This window comes from Meles meles, chromosome 14 (assembly GCF_922984935.1).
Source record: "Meles meles chromosome 14, mMelMel3.1 paternal haplotype, whole genome shotgun sequence".
Taxonomy (NCBI): domain Eukaryota; kingdom Metazoa; phylum Chordata; class Mammalia; order Carnivora; family Mustelidae; genus Meles; species Meles meles.
Genome location: NC_060079.1, coordinates 4,114,220 through 4,139,758, shown reverse-complemented (window position 1 = coordinate 4,139,758; position 25,539 = coordinate 4,114,220). Strand labels below are relative to the sequence as shown.

General features: G+C 45.9%; 1 protein-coding gene across 1 annotated transcript in view; it reads left to right on the top strand.

Moving 5' to 3' along the window:
• The window catches only part of LATS2 (large tumor suppressor kinase 2), a 76,266-nt gene that overhangs the window by 37,014 nt on the left and 13,713 nt on the right, over positions 1 to 25,539 (top strand). The gene's annotated exons all lie outside the window — the stretch shown is intronic.

Sequence of the window (25,539 nt, the reverse complement as noted above, 5' to 3'; positions counted from 1 at the left end):
AAGTCCCTTCAGCATCATTGCAGAGCCCACACTTAACAAGTGTCCTACGTTCCGAATCAGGAAGAAACTTGCCTTTGTTTATCTCCATAAACTGTATTTCTCCAATAAATCTTTACTCTGTCATTGAATTCTAAGTATTTGACATGTGCCTGAGGGGATGTCCCAGGTTTTTTAGACCTTTCTGACCTGTGCGGTTGCAGAGCTGCTGAGCAACTAGCTGGTGCTGTCTGCTGAAGTGAAACTGAGCCTGAGGAGTAGGAGCGGACCGCCTGGCAACTTCGGCTTCCCCGTGGCAGCTTGAGTTGAGACAATATAAAGAGGATCATGGAACCTGACTGAAGGGATGGCATTTTGAGAAGTCTCACGTTACTAGAATGAAGAAATGAGTGATCCTTTTGGGGGAAGGTGGGTGGCTGCGGACAGCACCCCAGCATTTTCGGTCAAGTGTCTTTCAGACCGCAGGGCGAGATCCTTGGGTGGATCAAACAAGCGTTCTGTGGTCTGTGGATAAGAAGGCAGAGAGTCACATCACATGTAAATAAGGGTAAGTCGTTCTTATGAAATCGTGAGTCACGGTATAAACAAAACGACAAGACAGTGCTACGTAGAAAGTTAACTTTCACTGCATGGGAGGCTGAAGGGGCAGACTCTGTGCTGCTTCCCCTCTCGCTGCTGTGCAGGCGCCAGCACCTGCTGACGGTTGTTCTCATGGTCTGTCACGTCCTGCTCCGATGCTTCAGCTTCCTTAGAACTCTGAGAGACAAAGAAGCACTAACAGTGAGGACGAAATTTGTTTCTGGATTTGCCATATTCTGTGGAACGTGTTCTTTCCTCATGAGTAATTGGTCCCCTAACTAGTCTTCTGTCTGAGAGTAAATGTATGGCCCAGGGTTGGGCGTGGTGCTGTCCTTTGTCCCGGGGTCCCTCGTTTCAAGGACTTGGATTTCACAGGAAATGAGGGAGGCAGTCTTGGACCCTGTCCACAGTAGTTACTTACTTCAGGTTTCCTATGGGGTTTCATAAGCACGGTGCTATCTGGCCAATTCTCAGCTGTGAAATGCACAATCCAGTCAATTAATGTTGGTGTGAAGAAACACTTGTTTTTCCTCAAGGTCCAGGAGAGGCTGTGCTTAGTATCTCAGTATTTATGGTAGAGTGCTAATATTTCCTGATTGTAGGATAAGGGTGAAATGTGAAGAAATATATTTTTTTTTCATGGCCATTTTTAAAGGAATGAACTGGTATAAAAAGGCAAACTGTTGATTATAGAAAATGCTTTTTTAAAAAATTTTATTTTTAGGGGGGGCCTGGCTGGTTCAGCCGGTTATGCATCCACCTTTCACTCAGGTCATGATCCCAGGGTCCTGGGATCCGGTCCCCCATGGGGCTCCCTGCTCGGCGGGCAGTCTGCTTCTCCCTCTTGCTTGTGCTCTCTCTCTCTCAAAAATAAATAAATAATAATAATTTTAAAAATACTTTAATTTTACGTAATCCCCACACCCAACATGGGGCTTGAACTCACAACCCTGAGAGTAAGAGTTGCATACTGTACTGACTGAGCCAGCTGGCACCCCGAAAACTAATTTTTGACAGTGCCCTGAATTCTGTTTCTAACACCTACCTAGGAGAATTTTTAAAGTTGGGCGTTAATGAAGCCAAAGGTATTTTACTTGTCTTCTTACAGAAGTTTAAGAATAAGCTTTATTTGGGTTTTAGGTGAATTGATGTGTATAGTATGGATTACTGTGCAGTACTGTTAGATGTCTCTAAGTGTGGAAATTGTGCACTAGAGAGTAACGTGTTTCATCTCTGCCAGCGGCCAGGTCCTCGCTGTGTCTGAAACACAGGGCTTCTTCCAGGGCAGGATCCTGATGGTTGCAACAAACCAGCACAAAGTGAAACCCTGGCCAACACAAGCAGCAGCTGCACTCTGCCCCGGTCGGTCCTCTGGCTGGCTGTCCCTTTATTTCTACGGCTGATCGGGACCTCTGCTGCCAGCTGCTGAGTCTGAACTCCTCGGAGTGAGAGAGTCGATAGTGGGAGAAGAGTAGAGAAATGTATCACCAAACCATTCTTGCCCAAGTGCAGTACAGGCCCTTTCACAGTAATCTAAATATTACTGGGCCAAGTGAGTTGTACAGTTTTACCTAGACCACCATGCACTGGAAACGCAAAAGAAAACCCTAATGGCACTGACTCAGTGCACATTGTGGAGTGCTTGCTGTATGCCAGGCACTGTGTAAGACCCCACAGGTACTACAGCGAACATAGTAGACGGGTGGCCCCTCTTGGAGTTTATGACCAGCCAACAAATACATTTTCAATACCTTTTTCCAAACTAAATTGTCCTAAAACAGACAAGATCTTAGAATAGCTTTGATTGCCCAGCTGGATGAAGGATGTTGTGTTATTTGTAAACTTCTGAATTTCTGAGAAAGGAGTGTTCATGTGGTTGAGGCTCTAAAGTTAAACCATGCAACAAACTTTTCTTTTTAAGTATCATATTTATTCTTTCCTTGGGCCTGCGATGTTTATTTTTGTTGCTCAAGTTGGACTTTCAGGCTGATAGCAGCAGTGCTGGCTGCAGAAACAGATTTGTCAAGTTCAGTGAAATCAGAACTTGTGTTGGCGCATGGGCTGCTGGTGCCTTTCTGACTCGGTGGCTGAGGCGCGCATTGCCAGGAGGAGCGCTCCTTCACCACACCGTCTCGACGTCTCCATGCTATCTGAAAGAGTTCTTGTAGAACCTTCTGGCATATAATTTTTTAATACACATCAAGCATATACTTTTCATCCAAAAATACTTCCTTCATAGCAGTTCCTTAGCAAAGGTTATGCTTTTTTCATACTTCAGCATTGAGCTAAGCCAAACCGTACAGCAGGGCAAACTGGCTTTTTTGGTTTGTTTAACCTGACTCCGTTATTACTTTCTTTGGCTGGTGTGTTTCAGTTCTGGAATTTGTTTCAGATAGATCATCTGACCTGAGAGGATAGATGGTTGAATTGCTAATTGTCCTCTGTGGTTTGCTCTCATCTTTGAGAGAATTAGTAAGAAGGGAAGCTGCTGGATTCCCTGGCGCCACCCCTTCCCATCCAGGGCGTGGGGACTAGTGTCACAGAACTCATACTGTCCTGTTCTTGTTTTTTAGACTAATTCCCTTTCATCAGTTTGTTTCCCTTAAATTACTTAGCTTTTTAAATCTGCTTCCTTATTTCATTTTAAAGCGAGCTATACAAATTTAATGGGAGGACCAGGAAAAGGACATTTAAGAGAATGCATAAAAAGAACACTCCAATATAAATGTGAAAGGCAGACCATTAAAATGGAACTCTGTTCCAGGGCCTTGAAACAAAGGTCAGGACTTTGTATCATTTATAGACTTTCTGAGTGCAGCTTTTCAAACAACCTTATCTTTACCTTTCTTGCCGTTTTAGGTCTTGTCTGCAGAAACTTTGACTCTTTCCATGCATTTTGGAGTTAACACGCTGATTTTTGCTTTTATAAAGTATGATAATGAGTCTTGGCCCAAGCACATTGCTCACACCCTGAGGATGACCATATTACTCAGGCATCAACCCCGGACACCTGTTCAGGTCCCTCTGGGACTAACCTCAAGCTTCCATAACTCATAATCCTGAAAGCCCCGCTTTACCTGTCGCTACATCTGGTTGGCTTAACTGGCCTAAATGAGCAAGGAATGAGAATTTTTAGGTATAGAAACATACCCTACCACGAGAATGGAACTCACAGAAGCAGAGGGCCTTTGTTCTGTCACTGCTGCATCCCCAGTCCCTATAACAGGGCCCCTTACTATGTGGTGATTTAATAACAGTTTTGAATGAATGCAGTGTTCTAGCTGAGATCATGAAGTCATTGATGTGAACAAAATCTATACCTTAAACAGTCACTTTGGAATAGAAACAAGCTTCTCATCTTCTTAACACCGCTCCACCTGTGTTACCGTTGCTAATCGGTTGTAGTTGCAGTTTTTCCATCTTGGAAGCATGGCTGGTAAAGCTCATTTTCCAGGGTGGTTGTGGGATGGACAAGAAATGATCTAAGTAAAGAGCCTCGCACAGCACCTGGTCTTCGCTGGCATCGGCCCCTCGTGCTGCCCATTTCCTTCAAAAATCTACCAGCAGCTTACAGTTGTGGGCTGTGCCCAGTGGCATAAATGGCATTTCCTAGGTATTGAAAGGTGGGAATGCTCTTAGGTAGAAAATTTAATGAGAGGGGTGCCAGGCTGGCTCAGTCTGTACAGCGTGCAACTCTTAAAAATCCCAGTGTTGTGAGTTTAAGACCCCCGTTGGATGTAGAGATTACTTAAAAATAAAATCTTTTTTTAAAAGAAGAAAGAAAATTCCATTGGAAAATTTCCTAGTGAAGGTGCGGAAGCTTTTGGCAAACGTTGATAAAGATAGCATTCTATCATTTTTGGAAGTCTGTTAACTCCACATTCGCCAGCTGGTGTCTTGCCCCCAGATTGTGCTGTCCAGAGAGAAGCACAGCAGATTTCAGAAGGTCTGGACTCGGGCAGAGCCTCCTAGCAGGAGTGAGGACTCAGAGTAGTTTAATCATCTGCCACAGAGAGTCACTTGCCATACAAAATAGCCATTTTCTCAGAAAAAAATGTGATGCTCTTGAGGAGTTGTACATTTTCCGATTTTTTATTTATTGGCTCTCTGCCCCTTGTGGGTACGGTGGCCGGTTAAACACGCCATCCTTCACGCCATCCTTCCAGCAGTGAGCCGACCACCCCCAGCCACGCCTCCTGCAGCAGCGCCCATGTGCGCATTTGCTGAGTGCTGGGTGGAGAGGATGCGGAGAGCATGTATAGATTGTTTCTACCAGAAGCTGACACTCATTCCCCATCTTTTTTTTTTTTTTTTTTTTAGTTTTTGTGTTTTTTTTTTAAAGATTTTATTTAACTGAGAGAGAGAGATCATAAGTAGGCAGAGAGGGGAAGCAGGCTCTCTGCTGAGCAGAGAGCCCAATGGGGGCTCGATCCCAGGACCCTGAGACTTTGACCTGAGCTGAAGGCAGAGGCTTAACCCACTGAGCCACCCAGGTGCTCCTCACATTCACCATCTTTAGAAGTCCGTTTCAGTCTTTGAAGGAAGACAGATACTTCAGAAGAGTAGCCAAAGAAGAAGGGAGAGGAAGTAGGAAGGGTCATGGGTCCTGTTAGAAGGTATTTGGCATGCATTTCTGGAAAAACATGCTGCCACCACGACAGGTTAGCCACCGGTAGCCATTAATGTTGGTATATACGTGGGTTTTTAATGCAAGATCACGGTCCTGTTATGGGTACTGTTTGATTTGTGTTGACTTTCTGTTGGGAGACGTTCTTGAGTATCTAGTGATTTGGGGCTCTTCATATTTGGGGGCAGTGCGCTAAAATGCTGATTGGAAGGACTGTGGGGTGGGGCCTGTTGATGGGGGCTTCACTGTAGGGTGACTGGGGGGAGAGCCGGTCCCACAAATATCTATTTCTAGAGGCTTGTCTGAGGGGCCCTTGAGTTTTTCCAGGAGAGACCCTCAAGTCTGTGAGATGGCCAGTCGCTCTGGGAGGTCTGTTCTCAGGTTGGATCTCTGATGTGCCGGGCCATAATCAGTTCAGCAAGTTGGGCTCAATCTTCCCACTTTAATCCACTGCTTCCTGTCTGCCCCCTGCTGTGCTGCAGGCTCTGATTTGGGTGCTTCTGGTTCAGTGTCTCCTGCACAGCGTGGGAACCCCAGGACTCAGGTCCACTGTGGATGGACCTCCAGCAGAGCACCCTCTTTTCCACCCTCTCCTGCCCTGTGGGCTCCCATCACACACTTGGGTGTATGTGGAGTCCATGGTTTCCTCTCCATTTGGTTCTGAACTGAAATCCCTTCTTCACTGTGATTGTCACATAAGAGCTGTGATGGAAAACTAAGCAGAGTAAGTAAAGTTGTGGCTAATGCTCCAAGTACAAGGTGAAGTCCTATATATATTTTTGTTACCAATTTTTTGGTTTGTTTTCACATAACAATGTATTATAAACATTTTCCTATGTCATGAAATTTTACTCTCTAGCACTTTATTTTTTTTTTTTTTTAAGATTTCATTTATTTATTTGACAGGGAGAGAGACAGTAAGAGAGGGAACACAAGCAGGGGGAGTGGGAGAGGGAGAAGCAGGCTTCCTGTGGAGCAGGGAGCCTGACATGGGACTCAGTCCCACTGGGATCCTGACCCAAGCTGAAGGCAGACGCCTAACGACTGAGCCACCCAGGGGCCCCTCCAGCACTTTAAAAAAAAAGTGTTGTATTTCACTAAGTGGGTGATAGACATTAATTTATATGGGAGCACTCCATTCATTTGTAATTTTTCACCCTATTTGCAACACTCATGTGGATATACTTTTAATCAGCTATATCATTCCTAGACATGATTTGCTGGGCCAGTTGTCAACAGAGAATTTGTACCAATTTGCCAGAGGGATTTTCAGATAGTTGCCTGAGAGGAGAAGGGGAGGAAACAGGAGCAGGTGCAAAGGAAGTACGAGTTATTTGACGCTGTGTAAAGATCTTTGGGGCACTGAATCAGATGTGAAACGGTGCTTGTTCCTGCCTCCCGGGAGCTTGCAAGGTGGTAAGGAAACCAAGGCATGAAAGAGCTATGCTTTTCCACACTTATTCATTTGTTCATTACTTAACCAAACATTGAACAGTCCCTGTTTGCTAAGCACAGTGGGTACAAACATGAATATGACTCAGTTTTTGGCTCTGAGAGCATACAGGATAAGGAGGCAGGATTGTGAAGAAAGGCCGTGGGACAAAGAGAAGCTGGGTCTTGGTTTTATTGTTCAGTATGTTTGGTGATGATTGATGATGATGTAATCTTTCAAACATTCATAAAAGGAGAATAAGAGAGCATTTCTTCACATTTGTTTCCAAGACATTTTTTTAGGTTTTTATTTTAATTCCATTTAGTTAACATACATTGTGGTATTAGTATAGCAGTTCAACACCTCCGTACGTCACCTGGTGCTCATTATGAATGTGCCCTTCGTAATCCCCAGCACCTATTTCACCCACCCCCCACCCACTGCTCTTCTGGTAACCTTCAGTCTGTTCTTCATAATTCAGAGTTTGTTGATATGTCTCTCTCCCCTTTGCTTCTTTGTTTTGTTTCTTAAATTCCACATATGAGTTAAATGATATGATATTTGTCTTCCTCTGACTGATTTCACTTAGCATTGTATCCTCTAGCTCCATCCACGTCATTGCAAATGGCAAGGTTTCGTTCTTTTTTGTGGCTTAATAATATTCTGTGTATGTGTGTGTGTATCTCCTCTTCTTTATCCATTCATCCATTGATGGACACTTGGGCTGCTTCCATAATTTGGCTATTGTAAATAATGCTGCTGTAAACTTAGGGGAGCATGTATCCCTTGGAATTAGTTTTTTTTTTATTCTTTGAGTAAATAAGCAGTAGTGCAGTTACTGGATCACAGGGTAGTTCTGCTTCTAATTTTTTTTGAGGAACCTCTGTACTGTTTTCCACAGAAGCTGTAGCAATCTGCATTCCCACCAACAGTGCACAAGGGTTCCTTTTTCTCCATATCCTTGCCAACACTTGCTGTTTCTTGTGTTGTTGGTTTTAGTCACTCTGACAGGTGTGAGGTGGTAGGTCATTGTAGTTTTGATTTGCATTTCCCTGAGAGTAAGTAATGATGAGCATCTTTTCATGTGTCTGTTAGCTATCTTCTTTGCAGAAATATCTGTTTATATCTTCTGCCTATTTTCCGATTGGATTATTTATTTTTCAGTATTGAGTTTTGGAAGTACTTTATCTATTTTGGACAGCAGCCCTTTATCAGATACGTCACTTGCAAATATCTTCTCCCATTCAGTAGTTTGCCTTTTAATTTTGTTGATTGTCCCTTGCTTATGAGATGTATCTAGAAAAATGTTGTAATGGTTGATGTCAGAGACATTACTGCCTGAGCTCTCTTCTAGGATTTTTATGGTTTCAGGTCTCTGAAACTAAATTTCAGGTCTCTGAAATTTAGGTCTTTGATCCATTTTGAATTTCTGTTTGTGTGTTTCTTACAGAAAGTGGTCCGGTTTCATTCTTCTGCATGCGTGTAGCTGTCCAGTTTTCCAACACCTTTGGTGAAGAGACTTTTTCCTATTGTATATTCTTTCCTACTTTGTGGAAGGTTAATTGATCATGTAATTGTGGGTTTATTTCTGAGTTCTGTATTCCATTCCATTGATCTGTGTGTGTGTTTTCGTGCATACTGTACTGTTTTGATGACTACAGCTGTAATGTAACTTGAAGTCAGGAATCCTGGTGCTGCTTTAGAGACTTTTAAGGAAACACTGTATTTTACATACAGAGTGGGGCTTCTTGGGGCTCTTCCAGCCTTGATCTCTCCCCTCCCTCCCCAGCCTCTATTATACTGAGTTCATCTTTTTCCCATGCATACTGTAACCAATCCACAGGGCTGTTTTACAGATTTGAGAAAAAAGTTCTGTACAGTATGATTTTGCAACTTACTTTTTTCATGCAGCATGTTTTTGAGATTTATCCTTGTTGACAGAAGAGGCTCTAATTCATTAAAATTGCTCAGTTGTATTGCATTGTATAATTATATCATCACTTATCTATCCACTAGCCTGTTGATGGACATTCAGATTGTTTCCAATTTTCTTTTACCAACAGAAATGCAGTGAACATTCTTCTGTATGTTCTCTTGTAAACATGGCAATTTCCCTAGAGTATATACTTAGAAGTAGGATTTCAGGGTCACAGGATTTGATCATCTTTAACTTTCTTAGATATTGTCAAAGTATTCTCTGTGGTTATACCAATTCACACTCCTTTCCTTGGTTTATCAGGGCAGGTTTCCCTGTCCTTGCCAATAGCTGGTGGTGTCAGACATTTTGAATATGTCAACCCAAGAGGTGTGAAATAGTTTTTAAAAATGCAATTCTGGGGGGAAGCAAACCATAAGAGACTCTTAACTGTAGAGAATAGTTGCTGGAGGGGAAGTTGGTGGGGGGATGGGGTAATTGGGTGATGGGCATTAAGGAGGGCGCGTGATGTGATGAGTACTGGGTGTTATGTGCAGCTGATGAATCACTAAATTCTACCCCTGAAACTAATAAAATATACTATGTTAACTAAATTGAATTTAAATTAAAAATGCAGTTCTGGGTGCACGTGGGTGGCTCAGTCTCAGTTAGCATCTGACTCTTGATTTTTGGCTCAGGTCATGATCTCAGGGTTGTGAGACAGAGCCCTACATTGGGCTCTGTGCTGGGCGTGTAGTCTGCTTGAGATTTTCTCTCTTCCTCTCCCCATCTGCCTCCCCTGCCGCCACTTGCATGCTCTCTCTCTCTAAAAAAGAAAATGCAGTTCTCTGTTACTAATGACATTGTAGTTTTTTTGACTATTTGAGTTTGAACCACTGATGGCATGAACTTGCAGTATGATTACTCATTCCAAGCCTCATTTCCTGATTTTCATAAAATGTGAATACCGGTGTTTTGGAGTCATTCTGAAGATTGGAGACCATGTGCACAGTTTCTGACTCTGTTTCTGTCTGTCTCAAGTCTTTCTTCCAACAATACCCACTAGCCTGCCCCCCACACTGAGGAGATATCCCCCCCACCCAACCAAGGGTTGTGGTCTGCAGCAGCAGGAGCCAGTAACAGAGGCCCAGTTGGAGCTGAAAGGACCTTCCTGAGAGCCCAGCAGGAGTCCCAGGAAGGCCCTTACACGCAGTTGCTGTGCCACAGAGCTTGTAGGGTCAGTCAGGTCTGTCGTGTTAACTGATCTCCCTTCTCTCCCCTTGCACCGCGGCCTGAGCAATCCTTCTATTTATGATTTTTAAGATTTTATTTATTTATTTATTTATCAGAGCGGCAGAGAGCACAAGCAGGGAGTGTGGCAGGCAGAGGAGAAGGAGACTCCCTGCTGAGCGAGGAGCCCAGTGTAGGACTCAATCCCAGGACCCCGGGATCATGACCTGAGCCAAAGGCAGACGCTTAACCCACTGAGCCGCCCAGGCGTCCCCTGAGCAATCCTTTTTTTGTTTTTTTTTTTAAGATTTTATTTATTTATTTGCTAGAGATCACAAGTAGGCAGAGTGGCAAGAAGCGGAGGGGGCGGCGGAGCAGGCTTCCTGCTGAGCAGAGAGCCCGATGCGGGGCTCGATCCCAGGACCCTGAGATCATGATCTGAACCAAAGGCAGAGGCTTAACCCACTGAGCCACCCAGGCGGCCCCTGAGCAATCCTTTTAAAGCCAAAGGCAGATCTTGTGCTCTTGGGTGGCTTCTGGTCTCGCTCAGGGTGAAAGCCAAAGTCCTTCTCATGGCCTGTGCATGAGTTCCCACCCAGTGGTTTGTTGCCCATTTTCATCCTGAAGTGAATCTGCAGAATCGTGTCCAGCATTCCAAAGCCAGGAAGTAGAGGAGGGGTGGAAGAGTGCGGCACACAGCTGGTGTTGAATCACTTGGATCGGTCGGTGCATGTGTAATGAGTTTTTGTGTAAAATGGACTGCTTCCTGTGGCCATCGTCAAAGTAGCATCGAAGCCTTGGGAGTCTCAGTGGGATGGGCACGCAACCATCCTGGCCTTGCCTGCTGTGTTCCAGCCACACTGAGACTGCTTTTTTTTTGCTTTTTTCTTTTTTTAAGATTTTATTTATTTACTTGACAGAGAGACACAGCGAGAGAGGGAACACAGGCAGGGGGAATGGGAGAGGGAGAAGCAGGCTTCCCGCTGAGCAGGGAGCTCAGTGTGGGGCTCGATCCTAGGATACTTGGGATCGTAACCTGAGCCTAAGGCAGATGCCTAATGACTAAGCCACCTAGGTGCCCCATCCCCTTTTTCTACAACAATTAGTCCCTCTCTCCATCTCTCCCTCTCTCGCGCACCATCTGCACCCACATCCACTGCTCTGTATCCTCCCGAGGTGGCTGTCTAGGTGGCTGGGCTGGGCCTGGTCTGTCCCTTGTTCCCTGAGTAGGAGAGAGCTTTGTGGCACCGTAGCTAACAGCAAAGGCTCTTCAGGGGCCTGGGTTCACTCCTTGGTGCTCTAAGAAATGTCATTGATAATTTCTTCCTTCCTAGGAAACATTGGGGACTGAGAGACATGTTTGTCATCTGAACTTGGCAGAAGCTATCCTAGCCCTGTTGGGCACAACAAGAATTTAAATGTAGCATTCTACTTAGTATTATTTAATTAGTTTAATCTATTAATATATATATTTAATATTAAACATATTAAAATGTTGGGGGACCTTGGTGGCTCATTCGGTTAAGTGTCTGCCTTGGGCTCGGGTCATGATCTCAGGGTCTTGGGATCAATTCCCACAGTGGGCTCCCTGCTCAGCAGGAAGTCTGCTTCTCCTCTCCCTCTGCCCGTCCCACCCCCTAACCTGTGTAGGTGCTCTCTCTCTCTCAAATAAATAAAATCTTTAAAAAAATATATTAAAATGTTAAACACAGATTTTTTAAATGTATGATTGATATGTAACGTTAATTTAGGGTATATAACAGCGATTCAATATTAGTATATATTGCAAAGTGATTGTCACAGTGAATCTAGTTAACATCCATTACTATGCATAGTTACAAAATTTCCTTTCTTGATGGAAACTTTTAGGATCTACTCTCCTAGCAGCTTTCAAATATGCAATACAGTATGTATTATTAAGTAGTCACCCTGCTATGTATTACTTGCTCAGGACTTACTTATTTTATAACTGGAAATGTATACCTTTTGACCCCTTTACCCAATTCTCCCATTCCCCACACTTCACCTCTGAAAACTGCCTGTCTCTCTTCTGTAGCTATGAGCTTGCTTTTGGTTTTTTCTTTTTTCTTTTTTTTTTTTTTTTAAGATTCTACATATAAGTGAGATCATATGGTATTTGTCATTCTCTAGCTCTTTTTTTATGGCTGAATAATATTCGTGTGTGTGTGTGTAGATGTAGATATAGATACCACATTTTCTTTATCCATTCATCCATCAGTGGGCACTTAAGCTTCCGTGTCTTGGCTGTTGTAAATAATGCTGGAACAAACATGGGGATGGAAATATCTTTTCGAGATAGTATCTTTATTTCCTTTGGATAAATACCCAGAAGTAGAATTACTGGATCATATGGTATTCTTATTTTTAATTTTTTGAAGTAGCTCCATACTGTTTTCCAAAGTGGCTGTATTGCTTTACATTCCCACCAACAGTGCATGAGGGTTCCCTTTTCTCCAGATTCTTGCCAAACAGATATATTTTTTTAACATAAAATTTATACCACTGTTTGGCAATGTTTGTCCCCACTATTTTGGCAATGCAGTGTCTCACTGTCAGCAACATAGAATTAAGAAAAAATTATAACTGGCAGTCACAGCCAAGTCTGAAACAAAATGAGTGGATTTGAAAGCATTGATGGAGGAGAGTACCTGGCTGCCTTAGTCAGCAGAGCATGCAGTTCTTAATCTCAGGGTCGTGAGTTAATGCCCCACATTCGGTTTGAAGCCTACTTAAAATAAAAATAAAAATAAAGCATTGTTGGAAAATGAAGATTGTTACAGAGATTCCAAGTCTTTGGAGATGTGAATTAAAAGTTGACTCCCCAATATATATTCATCTCAAAGTTATACTGTAACTGTTTCTGAAAAATACATAAAAACTTAATAGTGAATCTCAGTTTTCACTACCATGTTTCATAACTAAGATATTTATACATTTTAATAAATTATACTGTAATATAGTACATGGTTATCTTTGAAGAGTTCTTACAAAAGTAGCAGATTACTGTCTTCTTTGACGAGTCTGTAGCTTTCTCGATATTCCCATTTACTTGATAACATAAAAAAAAAAAAATAACCACAGGGAAGAGAGCTCTGTGTACACTGCATCCAAACACCCCTTCCACTTGATATTTGTGGGCTGACCATCCCCAGCAAAGTGAGGCAGAGGTAGTACTGAGGGCCCAGAACACAGAAAAACAAAAACTAGTTACTCATTTAAAAAGCAAGGAGGGGCGCCTGGGTGGCTCAGTGGGTTAAAGCCTCTCTGATCATGGCTCAGGTCATGATCTCAGGGTCCTGGGATCGAGCCCCACATCGGGCTCTCTGCTCTCTCCCTCTCTGCCTGCCTCTCTGCCTACCTGTGATCTCTGTCTGTCAAATAAACAAATAAAATCTTTAAAAAAAAAAAAAAGGCAAGGAAAACAAACCAAATTCTGTGACAAAAGCATGGACTAGCGAAGTAGGTCCATGTGCTGTTTTCAGGTAAGCATTTCATAGACAAGGGCAGAATTTGACAGGCAGCATTTGTCCGGAAGTGAAGAGCAGCCAGTCTTCCCACATATTTGGTGGACTTAATTTCAAGAACCAGGATTGGCTTGGAGCCCAGTAGCAGAAATCTGTTTGTCCAGAATCATGTTTAAGCTTTTCATGCTTCAGCTTCAAGGACTCTGGTTTATCTTTTGGCTGGCTTAATGCCCAGTCCCAGCACAGGCTAGGCCTTCATAAACTCAAGCCCATCACAGTATGTATGCTTTGGTAGCAGACGGTTCTTCATAGAGTTGAACCTGTCATCTACTTGCCCTTTTCAAGGATGTATACAGTGGGTATTGGACAGGTACCAGTATCTTTGATAAAAGCATGCACATCTTGGGCACAAGTTTTCTTTTGCTCATTAATAACATCCCCATGCCTTGCTTACAGACCACTGGCCCCATCACTGTCTTGCTATGATTTTTCTTCCTCAGGCATCATGGGTTGAGGCAGACATTGAATCTTTTCCTTTATGGAGACTTTTTTCCTCTAAAGGTAGAATTTCCATCAAGAGTGTGAATTAAAACTCAATATTACCTCCTGTCCTAATTCTCTTTACCACTGGGTAATGCTCCTCTAGGCAGCCAAAGACAAATGGTAGGTGGCCTTTTGCTTACCTTGTCTTTAGTATTTATCTTACCAGTGTCCCTGTTAGACATGAGGAGAAGTTCAGAGTTAAGTTTGCAGTTGAACTCCCAAGCTTTGGCAAGCCCTTCTTTCTGGACTCTTGTCCTGACCTCTGAGCCTATCTTGAAAGGAAGAGAAAGCCACAGGAGAAAGCCTGAGGTTGGTGCCGTCCTGGCCAGCCTGAGCTCTCCCCAACAGAGGGAGCCGAGAAGGCTGGCTTTGGGTCTCTTAGCAGCTATTCAGTTATCCACTCTGTCAAGGTCAGGCTATGTTCTAAGTTTTCTCTGTATAATCTTGTCCTCTTAGCCAGAAACTTTGTTGATCGGTCTTCTGCCTGCGCTCAGCTCTACCCTCCCATCTGGCATTCTTCAGCTCATTCTTTAAAAGTGTATGCTCTTAGTGATAGGTTTTCTTTTGTGCTGGGAAAATATGGACCTCTATGTACTCAAGAAGTCAAACCCATGGCTGATGGTTACCAGCATTTTCCCTAGAATTCTGTCTTCTGTAGGGCTAACATTGCTTCCTGTGGATCACACCATTTCTGTGCTGCCAGAGGCTTCTTGCTTCCCTAAGCACTCAGAACGCTGGAAGTGATGATCTGCATTTCCTTCAGCAACAGAGGTTGTTTTAGAGACATGATAAAAGTGCGGCATATGATAACTCCCGTGTGCGTTGTGTGTATGCTTATTTTTTTGCTGAATTTTACCAGCCACATTTTAGAGTATCTGTTGTCCATCATAAGAGCAGGGATGTCTTGTTGTGTGGGGGAGGTGCTCTGGAAGGGGCCAGAGCCGATTCTGCCTTGTGAAGCTCTTGCTCAATCTCTGTTGGGCTTTGGCTCTTTGGATCAGGATGCTGCTGGATTATTCCCTGTGCTCCTGGAGCCAAAGGGCTTCCTGCCAGAGCACAGGGATGCCTTCAGATTGGAGACTGGGGCTGGGGAGCTCAGTACAGTGCTGATTTCCTAAGGCCAGACGGTGGGCTGTGTGCACATACAAGTGCATGCCTGTGCACACATGTGGTTGGATCCCAGGAGTTCTCCCTTGCAGGCATGACATTGAACAGCATGTGTGCTGCTAAAGATTCATTTGCCCAGGGGCCCCTGGCTGACTCGGTTGGTAGAGCGTGCAACTTTTGATCTCAGTGTTGTGAGTTTAAGCCCCATATTAGACATAGAGCTTACTTAAGGAAAAAAAAAAAAAAAGATTCATTTGCCTATTCTTTCCTGAAGCACTTTAAAGTGGTTTTGTATATTTATTTTTTTATTACTTTCATTACTGAAAAAAACAGTTTATTTTTCTCAACAAGAGATTGGGTTTAGTTACTGTAACAAGTCATACCCAAGGATTAGGTACTCCTTTAAGAGAACAAAAACATTTAGAGATAAAATAATAATTTTGTAGTCAAATATTAACCCAACCAAATATCTATTTGAGGGCCAACAGAGTTGCAAGACTGTGTAGAAAGGTAGTACTTACTGCTGAATATGCAGCCAAATTATGATAATGCAAAATTTAAGATAAATAGGTAATCATACTTTTTCCCCCAGATTATGTACTGCAGAAAAAGTTGAGTCAATTATCAATTGTCTGTTATTGTGTAACAAACCATCCCGGAACGTTTGGTGGCTGCAAAATCACAGTAATTTATTATTTGTGATGATCCTCTGGGTTGGCTGGCCTCTCCTGGACAGTTCTTCTGCTCCATGTGGCATCTGCTGGGGTTCTTTATGGCTCATTCCATTGGGAGCTCAACTGGGGGTTTAGCATCCAAGATGGCATCACCCACAAGCCAAAACTACAGCGGGGCAGGCTGGAACTGCTGAGGCCGGCTGGGTCTCTCTTAAGTCACACAGGGAGCCAAAGAGTAAAGATAGAAGCAGCCAGGCCTCTTGAAGGCTAGGCAAGGCGCGGAACAGGCACAGTTTCACTTGTGGTTCATTCCACTGGAGCAGATCCCAGGCCAGCCATGACTGAAAGGGCGGAGCGATAGACTCCACCTTCCTCTGGGAGCTGCAGCCTGTGTACAAGGGATGGAGGAGTTGGTGCTCATTTTTGGACACAGGCACACTTGAGTACAAAGAGAGGATCTGGGACCCCTGAAACCATATGTGTGTATGAAAACTAAGAGGGAATTTTGCTGTACTAAGTTTCCATGGAATGTGCATACCTCTCTCCACCTACCTTGACAGTGGTAAAAGTAAAAATCTTTAGCAGTTTAGCAAATACCCCTCAATATCATGGTATTTTAGAGGGATTACCTCTAAAGGTAATCCTTGTGAAATCTCGCTCTCTCACTGGACTCCACTGTGATCTGAAGAGTTTGTTACCTGCTCACCATGGTGATGCTAGATAATTCAGGTAGTTTTATTCTAATGGAATGTGGCATGTTCATCAGTAAGTACTCTTACTGTGTTACTGTCTTTAACAAAAAGACATCATGAGTAGTTCAACATAAAATCAAGTCAGATTCTTTTCTCATGTTCTAAATAAGCTCTTGTTCACAGATGATAATTAATTTGAACATAGTTAAAGATACATAATGTTTTGTGTGTAAGCATTTTTTGCATGTTGTTTACACCATTGCAAGTTGCATGTTTCGTTCACTACTGCATATTTAGTATTGAGAACAGTAGTGGGTGCTCAGTAGACTTTTGTCAAGGGAAATAATTGTGGCTATCAAAAGTATTTGTATGGCTGTATTAGTATGTTCTGGGCAATACATTAATTATAATGAACATAATCATTCTATCATTGGATATTTAAGCTCCTTCCAACTCCTGTCCCACCTCCTTCTATTTAAGGGGCTGATATATTATACCTAATTTGGATACCTCGTTGTACAAATTGATTTTTAAAATATTTTTTAAGTATTATTTTAAATTAGCCTGAAAGGGACACCTGGCTGGGCTCAGTCAGTAAAGCATGAGACTCTTTGTCTGTCAGGACCTTGTGTTTAAGCTTGATGTTGGTGGTAGAGATTTCTTTAAAAAAAAAAAAAAGCCTGAGAATAAATTTCAAGAAGTTAAATTATTTAATGGGGGTACAAGCAAATTTTATAACTATTGATACTTAATAACAAACACTCATCTTAAAGGAGTATGATAGTTTATATTGCCACCAAAAGTCTGGGACTGTTGAAGAGTTTCAACAACCCATTTGTCTTTTACTGTTTTATTTTATTTCGGTGCTAATACTGATTATAAAATATTATTTTATGGAGCGGCTGGGTGGCTCAGCGGGTTAAAGCCTCTGCCTTCAGCTCAGGTCATGATCCCAGGGTCCTGGGATCAAGCCCCACATCGGGCTCTCTGCTCAGCAGGGAGCCTGCTTCCCCCCCTCCCCCAATCTCTCTGCCTGCCTCTCTGCCTACTTGTGATCTCTCTGTCAAATAAATAAATAAAATATTTTAAAAATATATTATTTTATTGTTTCTTTGATCATTGGCAAGGTTGAAAATTTTCATGTTTAGTTTTAGGCCAGATTTATTCTTCATTCTCTCATCTACAGGTTACTCTAAGAAATGGTTTTTTCCCTCCAAAGTACTGGGCAGTTACTCTACCTACTCACTGCCACTTGGTGGGTAAATAAGGTGTAGGTCCAGTGGCTTCGTCCAGCAAACCTTTTGGAGGCCGCCACGAGGGGTTGAAGTTGCTGTGAGCCACTAACGTGCATTAGTAATTTTCTTTTCTTGCACACACCTTTAAAAGTCAGAGGTTGCTTCTGTTTGTCCAAGCCATTGTTGGAGCACACACACAAGGAAGTGCCTACAAGCCCACGTAGAGAGCTCTTCCTTCTGTCTGGGAACTGCGTGCAGGGCAGAGAATGGCAGGAGGCGGGTCTGCCGGGCTGCCTGGTGATTCACATCCATTCCACCCCAGGCCGGTGTTTCTGATTAAGGCTTGACAAACTGGCAGCAGGATGCACTGAAACACTGTGTTCCACTCTGTTTCCAAAAGAACTCCTGGAAGCATTTGGTTGAGGGAATGCAGGGCGGCAGCAGCTCTTGCGACAGTGTGTGGGCCGTGCGCTCCAGGGGCAGCTGTCTGGGCCGTAGCTTTCCATGCACCCGGGCACCTTTCCTCTCAGGGCTGCTGCTCACTGTGGGCTCCCTTCCCAAATACCCTGCTGTTTGTTTCTTTTCCATCTTGGTGTTCTCTTCAGGAAGTCTAGTCTTCTGGATCAGATTCCTTTTTAAGGTGAAGAAGAGGAATCCCGCCCAGTTTCAACGCTAGCTGTGCAGTCTTCCTTTTCCTTGACAGGCTGAGGGAGTGCCCATTGATTGGGGGATAGAAGGGAGGTGTTTGAGTCCCAGGACAGCAGTGCTCAGGTGGCTGGGGGTCTTGACCAGAGATGGGGTCTTCAGCAGGGGATGGCCAGAGACTCTTTTCCTCCATTCTGACTCCGAAATTAAGTTGATAGTGACTGAGACATAGGCCCACATGGACCCAACAAGACCCGAGTTCTACATTTCTCATTTTGCAGCCAAAATTTGTAACTGGAATGTTAAAATGTTGGGATATGCCTTTGCTAATATTTGAAAAATGCTTCCTTACCAGGAAGGGGTTGGGGGAAGGACGACCTCCATAGGAAATTCCTTCCTTCATACATAATAACTCTTCACTGAATTTCAGTTATCTTAATCCTGCGTCGATGCCCATAAAATAATCGAGCCTTATAGAGTGTGTGAACCCAGCTTTTGTCCTCTTAAAAGTTATGACTCAAAAACCGTAGGCGCATGACTAGGTTTGCTACAGCTCTGCACTGTAGGACCTGTGAGTGGTGGAGAAAATGTACCCATTTGAGGGTGATCATGTCAGGAGAGCAAAGGCAGGTGGGGCACATCCCTGGCCAGACCACAGCCTTTTCCCAGGCTGGGCGTTGTTGACACCAAGAGCCCTCGCACCTGGAGAAGTAGCATAGCTGATTGCTGGGCCTCCTTGTGCTGTTCGGTGGGCTTCCTGTCATGTGTGGGCTGCAGGGCTGGCAGGGCAGGTTCTGGGGGCCCTGCAGCAGCTGGCAGGGCTGCTGGGTAGGAGGCTTGCTGAGGGGCAGGATCCGGACTAGGCAGAGGGGATTGTTAGGTGGAATGGACCTACAGTGGATTCTTGACTGGTCCTGGTGGATGCTTTGAAATTGGGGTGTGGAGCGACTCAAGAGTCTGCCAGAACAGCAGGAAGGCAGTTTGGTTCCATGCCCTGCGCATCAGCCACTTGGCCATGTCGTTAAATGGCCTCACTGCAGTCCCTTTCATAGCAGACGAGATATGCAGTCCCTTTCATAGCAGAGGGATATGCAGTCCCTCTCGATAGCAGACGAGAAATGCCATCTTCCAGAATTAATTTTGACTAGAACCAGTTTTAAGTTCTCAACAGTTTATTAATAAAATATAAAAGGAGAAATCTCTTGGGAGAGATACCTAAGGTGGAAGGCCCTTGCCTTCAGAGCATCAAGCATCTTCTACTACTCTAGTCTGGGTAAAGCTGAGAAGAAGTGCTTCTAGATTGGATGTGGGATGTGAAGGAAATCTCAAAGTCAGGATGCTTCCAGGGTTGGGAGAACGGCACTGTTGTTTACTGAAGGGAAGACTGGACCAGGCGGGTGGGTCTGCACAGGTGGAGTCGTTGCCGTAGGTGGCACGGAGCAGTCGCCGAGGAGGCGCGTTTGAACCCTGGCGGCAGCTCGTACCAGACGAGCACACCTCGTGCAGCGGCTTCAAGCCAGCACGCTGGGCTGTGCGAGAGAGAAGGCTTATAGACGTGGTGCCTGAGTCCCCGTGGATAAGCCTAACTTCTGTATGCGCTCTTAAGCAATCCTAACTGAAGCTTTCTGGAGTGCTTTAGGAGAATGAGTTGTACATAATAGTTTCTTGGTGCATGTTGCTAGGTGGCATAAAGTTATCAGTCTTTTTTTTTTTTAAATTTTGTTTGTTTATTTGACACAGAGAGCTCACAAGTAGGCAGAGAGGCAGGCAGAGAGAGAGAGGCAGAAGCAGGCTCCCTGCTGAGCAGAGAGCCCGATGAGGGGCTCGATCCCAGGACCCTGAGATCATGACCTGGGCCAAAGGCAGAGGCTTAAGCCACTGAGCCACCCAGGCACCCCAAGTTATCAGTCTTTTCAACCCACTGTATTGCTCAGTTTTAGACTGCTGATAATTAGTAAATGGTAAGCAATATAGGAGACACATGGTAAGACAGCTCGAAGATTTTGTGAACTTCTATAGAAGAGGCTTTCCTGAAGAATGGCCCAGGTATGCAAATTAGTACTAGAGGAAAACTTGGGGAATAGTTTGATTTTTGTGTTCAGTGTGTGTTTTACTTTTCCTTTAGCCTGTGGTTGGGTACAGCCCTTGTTTGTTCTTCATCTCCACCTTGCCACACAGCGGGAGGCCACCGGCATGAGAACCCAGAGCACCTCCTCCCGTCTCCCCACTTCCTGGCCTCCCCAAGGGCCCCCTTTCCTCCTTTGTGGCTCTCCTGCCAGAGTCCCATTCAGTCATTCTGTCACTCAGCCAGCTCTTTCTGGTGTCAGATTCCTGATCATCCTTCTCGGGGCAGCTTGTTCACTTCAGGGCACGGCCATCTGAACTTGTTCCCATCTTAGCACCCACGGAAGGGAGTAATATTTATGGGGCAGCCCTAGGTGAACTGGAAGAGCTTGGAGGTGTCCGTTGAGACTTGGTGAAAAGAATTCATTACCGTTCCAGTTACAATTATGGTAAGAAAACGAAGGATAAAGTACTAGATGAAATACTGAATCTGTACCAGATCTGCAAACATAATCTTTATGTTCGTCACCAGAGACACTGGAAGTGCCTCTGTGAACTGTAAGAGCAAACCCTTAAATGGCGTTGAAACATGTCACGATCTCTTCTGATCTGCGGAGCGGCCCTCTTTGCTTCTTTCACGGGGAGGAAACGGATGCTCCAAGTAGGTGAGTGACCGGCTGAAGGTCGCACGGCTGCTGCGTGGCGGAGGGCAGGAGCGAAGCCAGGCCGCATGGCTCCGTGCGCAACGTCGAGGCTCTGAGGTGCTCTGCAGCCCTGCCGCCTGCTCGGGAGCAGGTCTTGTGCTCGGCCCTGTGCCGTTCCCGATCAGGACTTTGACCGATGGTGGGTGAGTGCTGGAGAAAGGAGCTCCTCAGCTCGGCTCTCGACCCTGATGCTGGGTATTAGCTTCATCCCCCTCCATCTCCTGGCGCCAGCGTCTTGCCATCCCCCCGTCTGTGCACTTGTCTTTTTGCCTGTGCACAGGCTTTTCGCCCAGTCAGAGGGCACCAGCCCCCTTCCCAGTTGTCCTTGTCCTGACATGGCTGTGAGCACCCTTGCCACTCTCTGCGCATGCCTGGCATGTGGTGTGCCGCCCATGGCTGTCACTAGTGAGCGCAGGAATGTGGCTTCTTTCCTCTCTCTCAGTCTCTCATCCCTGGGGCAGCTTGTCCAGAAGAGGTGTCGCCAAATTGCCCGTGAGCTTTTGCTCCTTGGGGCTGACTGGGAAGCTGTGCGTGAACGCTGAAGTGTTTCCAGGCCTTTGGTGGGATCTTTTCCAGGGAGCAGTCGCCTGTCTTGTCTCTGTCACCCTCTAGCCTTCTCTAATGGGAGGGAAACAATGTACCTTGGAGCCGAGCCAGCTGCACCACAAGATACAGTGTGTGGGGTCTGCGGAGAGCCTAGCAGACAGCAGTATGGGCTCCTGTGGGCAGCAGGTGGCAGGACAGCTTCCTCCGAGTTGGGGAGAATGTGGGAAATGAAGCTTCGGTGACTTTCTGGGACAGGCTTAATTAAGGTCATCATTTGTCAGCTCCCACATTAGGTTTCATTAGAAATTAGATAATTTACAGTTGTTTCCGTTTTTACTTTTATTTTCATCAAAACCAAGTAGTTTCCATTGAAATTTTACAGTGAAGATTGGATTCATGATTAGCTTTTGACCATATCAGCTCCTGCTCATTTTTGCTTCCATGCTGTGAGCGATGAGCAGCCACCGTTTGGCCATGTCCATATCTCTGAGCTTCCCAGGTTCGAATTTCGGATAGAAAGTCACCCTTCTGTGAAGTGCAAATCCCTGTAATAGGTACTTTTTTTTAACTGTTGTTAATTGCATCTTGGGGTGTATTTTTTTTTCCTCCCAGTCATTTTTATTATGAATTTGATAATGGGCTGATCAGTAGTTTCTCTTTCTCATCAGTCCATTGAAAACTGATGAGCAGTTTTGTGAAATGGGGATTTGAGATGAGACAGACAGGGATGGGATGGAAGGCGCCAATGGACAGACAGACAGAGTTGGGGTCCGGGGATGGATGTTGAAGTCTGGATCCCCTGACTGGTCTGGGGATTGGGAGCCCCTGTTCACTCCCGCTGCCATGGCAGCTGCCCCTGGTTGGGGGCACCTCTGCCCTCCCAGGGCCTGGATCCTCCCTCATTGTTTCCCTTGAACTCCACGGAAGCCCTGTCCTGCAGCAAAGGAGGGTGGGAGGGACAGGTGGCCCACCAGATCTCAGAGCCCAGATTCCTCTCAGATCTGCCTTGGAGGGCAAGGCTGCCCATGGAGCATTTCCATGGAAGGTATACACTGAAAAAAGCTCTGTGGGAAGAAGTGATTCTGTTAGTCAGGTCCAGGAATGGTTGGAAGACGATCACTTTGTTTTCACAGCTCCTGTGAATGAGGTGGTCCTTGGGGGGCGGGGGGTGCTTGTCACCGCCTGGGCCCCACACTTGCCACATCACTTTAACTTTGGCCTTATTAGGTCACCCCTTTTCTCCGTCGGTTTTCGTTTTGTTTTCCTTTTCTCTATTACAGTTGTGATAGGCCTTTTTAGTTTTATTCCAAAGATATTTATTACTGAAGGTACTAAGGAAATCAGAATTAGCGAGACATTGCCTCCGTGCTCGTTGGGCTTCTACACTTTAGATGCCCCGGGACAGATCAGTAATAGATGGGAGTACTAGGTACAGAGGAGCACACGTGTGTGGGTGGTGGGGGGTGCAGGGGTGGTACGGGGATGGGCAAGAGGTTGAGACAGTCCAGAGGCAGACAGGACATGGCTGTGTCCGTCTGCCGGAGAAAGGGGCAGGGGGACTGCACGTACTAGCCCGTGCCGCGTGCGTGTAGACATGCCAGTGTCCAAGCACAGACCGTCCAGGAAAAGGACCTAAGCTCTGGTACTTTTGGACGTCCTTGGGTACATTAGAAATACCGTGTATAATGACATGCTTGGCCCCACCATCACTGCTGACCTGTGCCAGGAGGGGCATCTGACCTTTGGGAGCGCCTGGATGCCCTGTGGGGATGCTGGAGGCAGTGGGTGCTGCCCTTCCTCTCTTGGCACCTCTCCCCAAGCAGGTTCCAAGTTAACTTCCTGGGGTGACAGTCCAAGCTGCCGGCTTGGTGTCTGAGAGCCAGAGTCGTGTGGGGCTTTAGCAAGGTCACACGCAGCAGCCGTGTCGGGAGCAGGGTGTGCTGTTGGAGGGCTTAGCACTGGCTGACGCCTGCTTGGGTCTGTGTGCAGTCCACGGCGGATGGGGCGGCTGGATGAGAGGCAGCGTGCGTGTTCCCGTGGATTTAGAAATGATCCTGGATTTCCTTCGGCGCAAAACCTAGCTGCACATGTGTGCATATAGCATCTCTGGGAGTTAACGTGTACAAACCACTTGTTTGCCATATGAGGGTGAGGAACACACAAGGACAAGACTCGCCTGACCTGGATTATTTGATGGTTTTTAATAAACAGGCTGCCTTGTTAGCGGTGGTTAGGTTTTATGATTTGAGGCATTGCTATGAACAGTCATTATTTGTGGTCTCCTGTTCATTTTTCTTGGTTAAGTTCCTAGATTCAAAGCACAATAAACGTATAAATCTCGAAGTCATGGGTACCCAGTAAACGGGGAGTTTGAGAATGTGGTGGTCCATCAGGGAGACAGCACTTTCTGCCGTTCGGCGGGTGCTGAGGGAGTGAGCGTGTCTGGCAGTTCACCCTGGAGAAAACAGGAGCTGGTGGTCAAGTTTCAGACAGAGCAGGCAGCTGTGGTTAGGGTCCGCCCCCTCGGGCACATATTTTAAATGGGTGCCAAAAGCTCCAGGGTGATCCTGATAAGATGCGGCTTTATACCGTGTTTTCCTCCGAGCTGTCGAGAGTTGTCTGCAGACATGACCTCATCGCATAACATAGCTGTGAAGTCGGGAGGTTGAAGCATTACCTCCCGTCTGCAGGTGAGGCATCGCCACGTTCACTTCTGGACTTCTCTCAACGGCCCCACCGGATTTGACACACTTGCCATTTCTGTCCGTGCAAGCTCTGCTTTCAAAACACAACTCTCTTCTTACTACCGTTTCTCCCTCTGCCTCATAAATGCCTCTCCATGCTCTTCCCACCTCCTGCCCCGCTCCCCACGCCCTGCCTCCTGCACCGACCATGTCCCCACCCGCCCATCTCAGGCCATCAGTGCCTGCCCCCTGCCCCACCCCCCATCATCTTGCCACATCTCTTGGTGTCACCAAGAATATAGACACAGGTTGCAGCCAGTGTGCTTTGTCCTGCCATGAAGCGGGGATATGGCCAGGAAAGGAAAACTGGATTTTCGTCTTACGTAATCAGAGGGCTATTAGGTGCTGAAGTTGTTCCAATTGCTGCATTAGGTGGGTGGATACAGCCACAAGTGAGGTGGAATTCAGGCCCCACCAGGTTCTCCCAGTCCCAGAGAAGGACACATGGACAGACAGATTGGTCTGATGAAGGTCATCGGTATGTGATGCCCTGTCCCAGGGCTGGCAGGAGCACAGTGGTCAGCTCTGAGTTAGCCTGGAAAAGCACTTGGTTGGGAAGCCAGGGAGACGGGTTCCTTCTCAGTGTCTGGGGTGAGTTCTGATTGTCCAGAGTGGCCCTTGGCTAGCACAGCCACTGTCTTTCTGCCCAGAACAGCCCTGAGCTGCCTTCTCGTCATCCTGGGATCTTCCTGCACCCTCACTCCTGTTCTCCTCCTCTCTGAGCCACGGGGTCTCCTTTGCATTGCTTTCCTACCCCTTATGCCTTCGGACCCTCTCTTGTCCCCCGTCACCACCCCTTCTGCCTTTTGTTGCTCCTCCCTGCTTGCCTGCCCCTCCACCTTCACAGTGCTCTGTGTTCCCTCCCACAGATTCCCCCTTTGCTGCCTCTGCCTGTTCCATCATTGTCTCGAGGAGGCCAGCCTCTGCCATCCTTCCTGTTCGCCCACAGCTCTTCTGAGCCAACCAACGGGCACCTTGTCCCTTCCTGTCTCCCTTCCGCTCTGGCCTGTGTGATCTCTCCGACCTCAGAATGCCTCCAGCTCTGAGTATCATCTCTCTACCCCAAAGTGATCTTCTCACTGCCCCAGGTCCCCTGGTGGAAAGCCTCCGTAACTGGTGCAGTCTGGCCCCAGCCTTGGCTCCCTCTCCGCTGTCTCTCATGTCCCTGTTTGCTGCCTGCCACTCAGCCCATCCTCTGTCCCCCGGCCTTTGCTCTGGCTGTTCCCCCTGCCAAGAATCCCCCCGGATTCTCCATCTGCCCCAATTCCATGTGTCCTTGGGGAGCTGGCTGTGCCTCCGTCTCCTCCACCAGCACTGTCT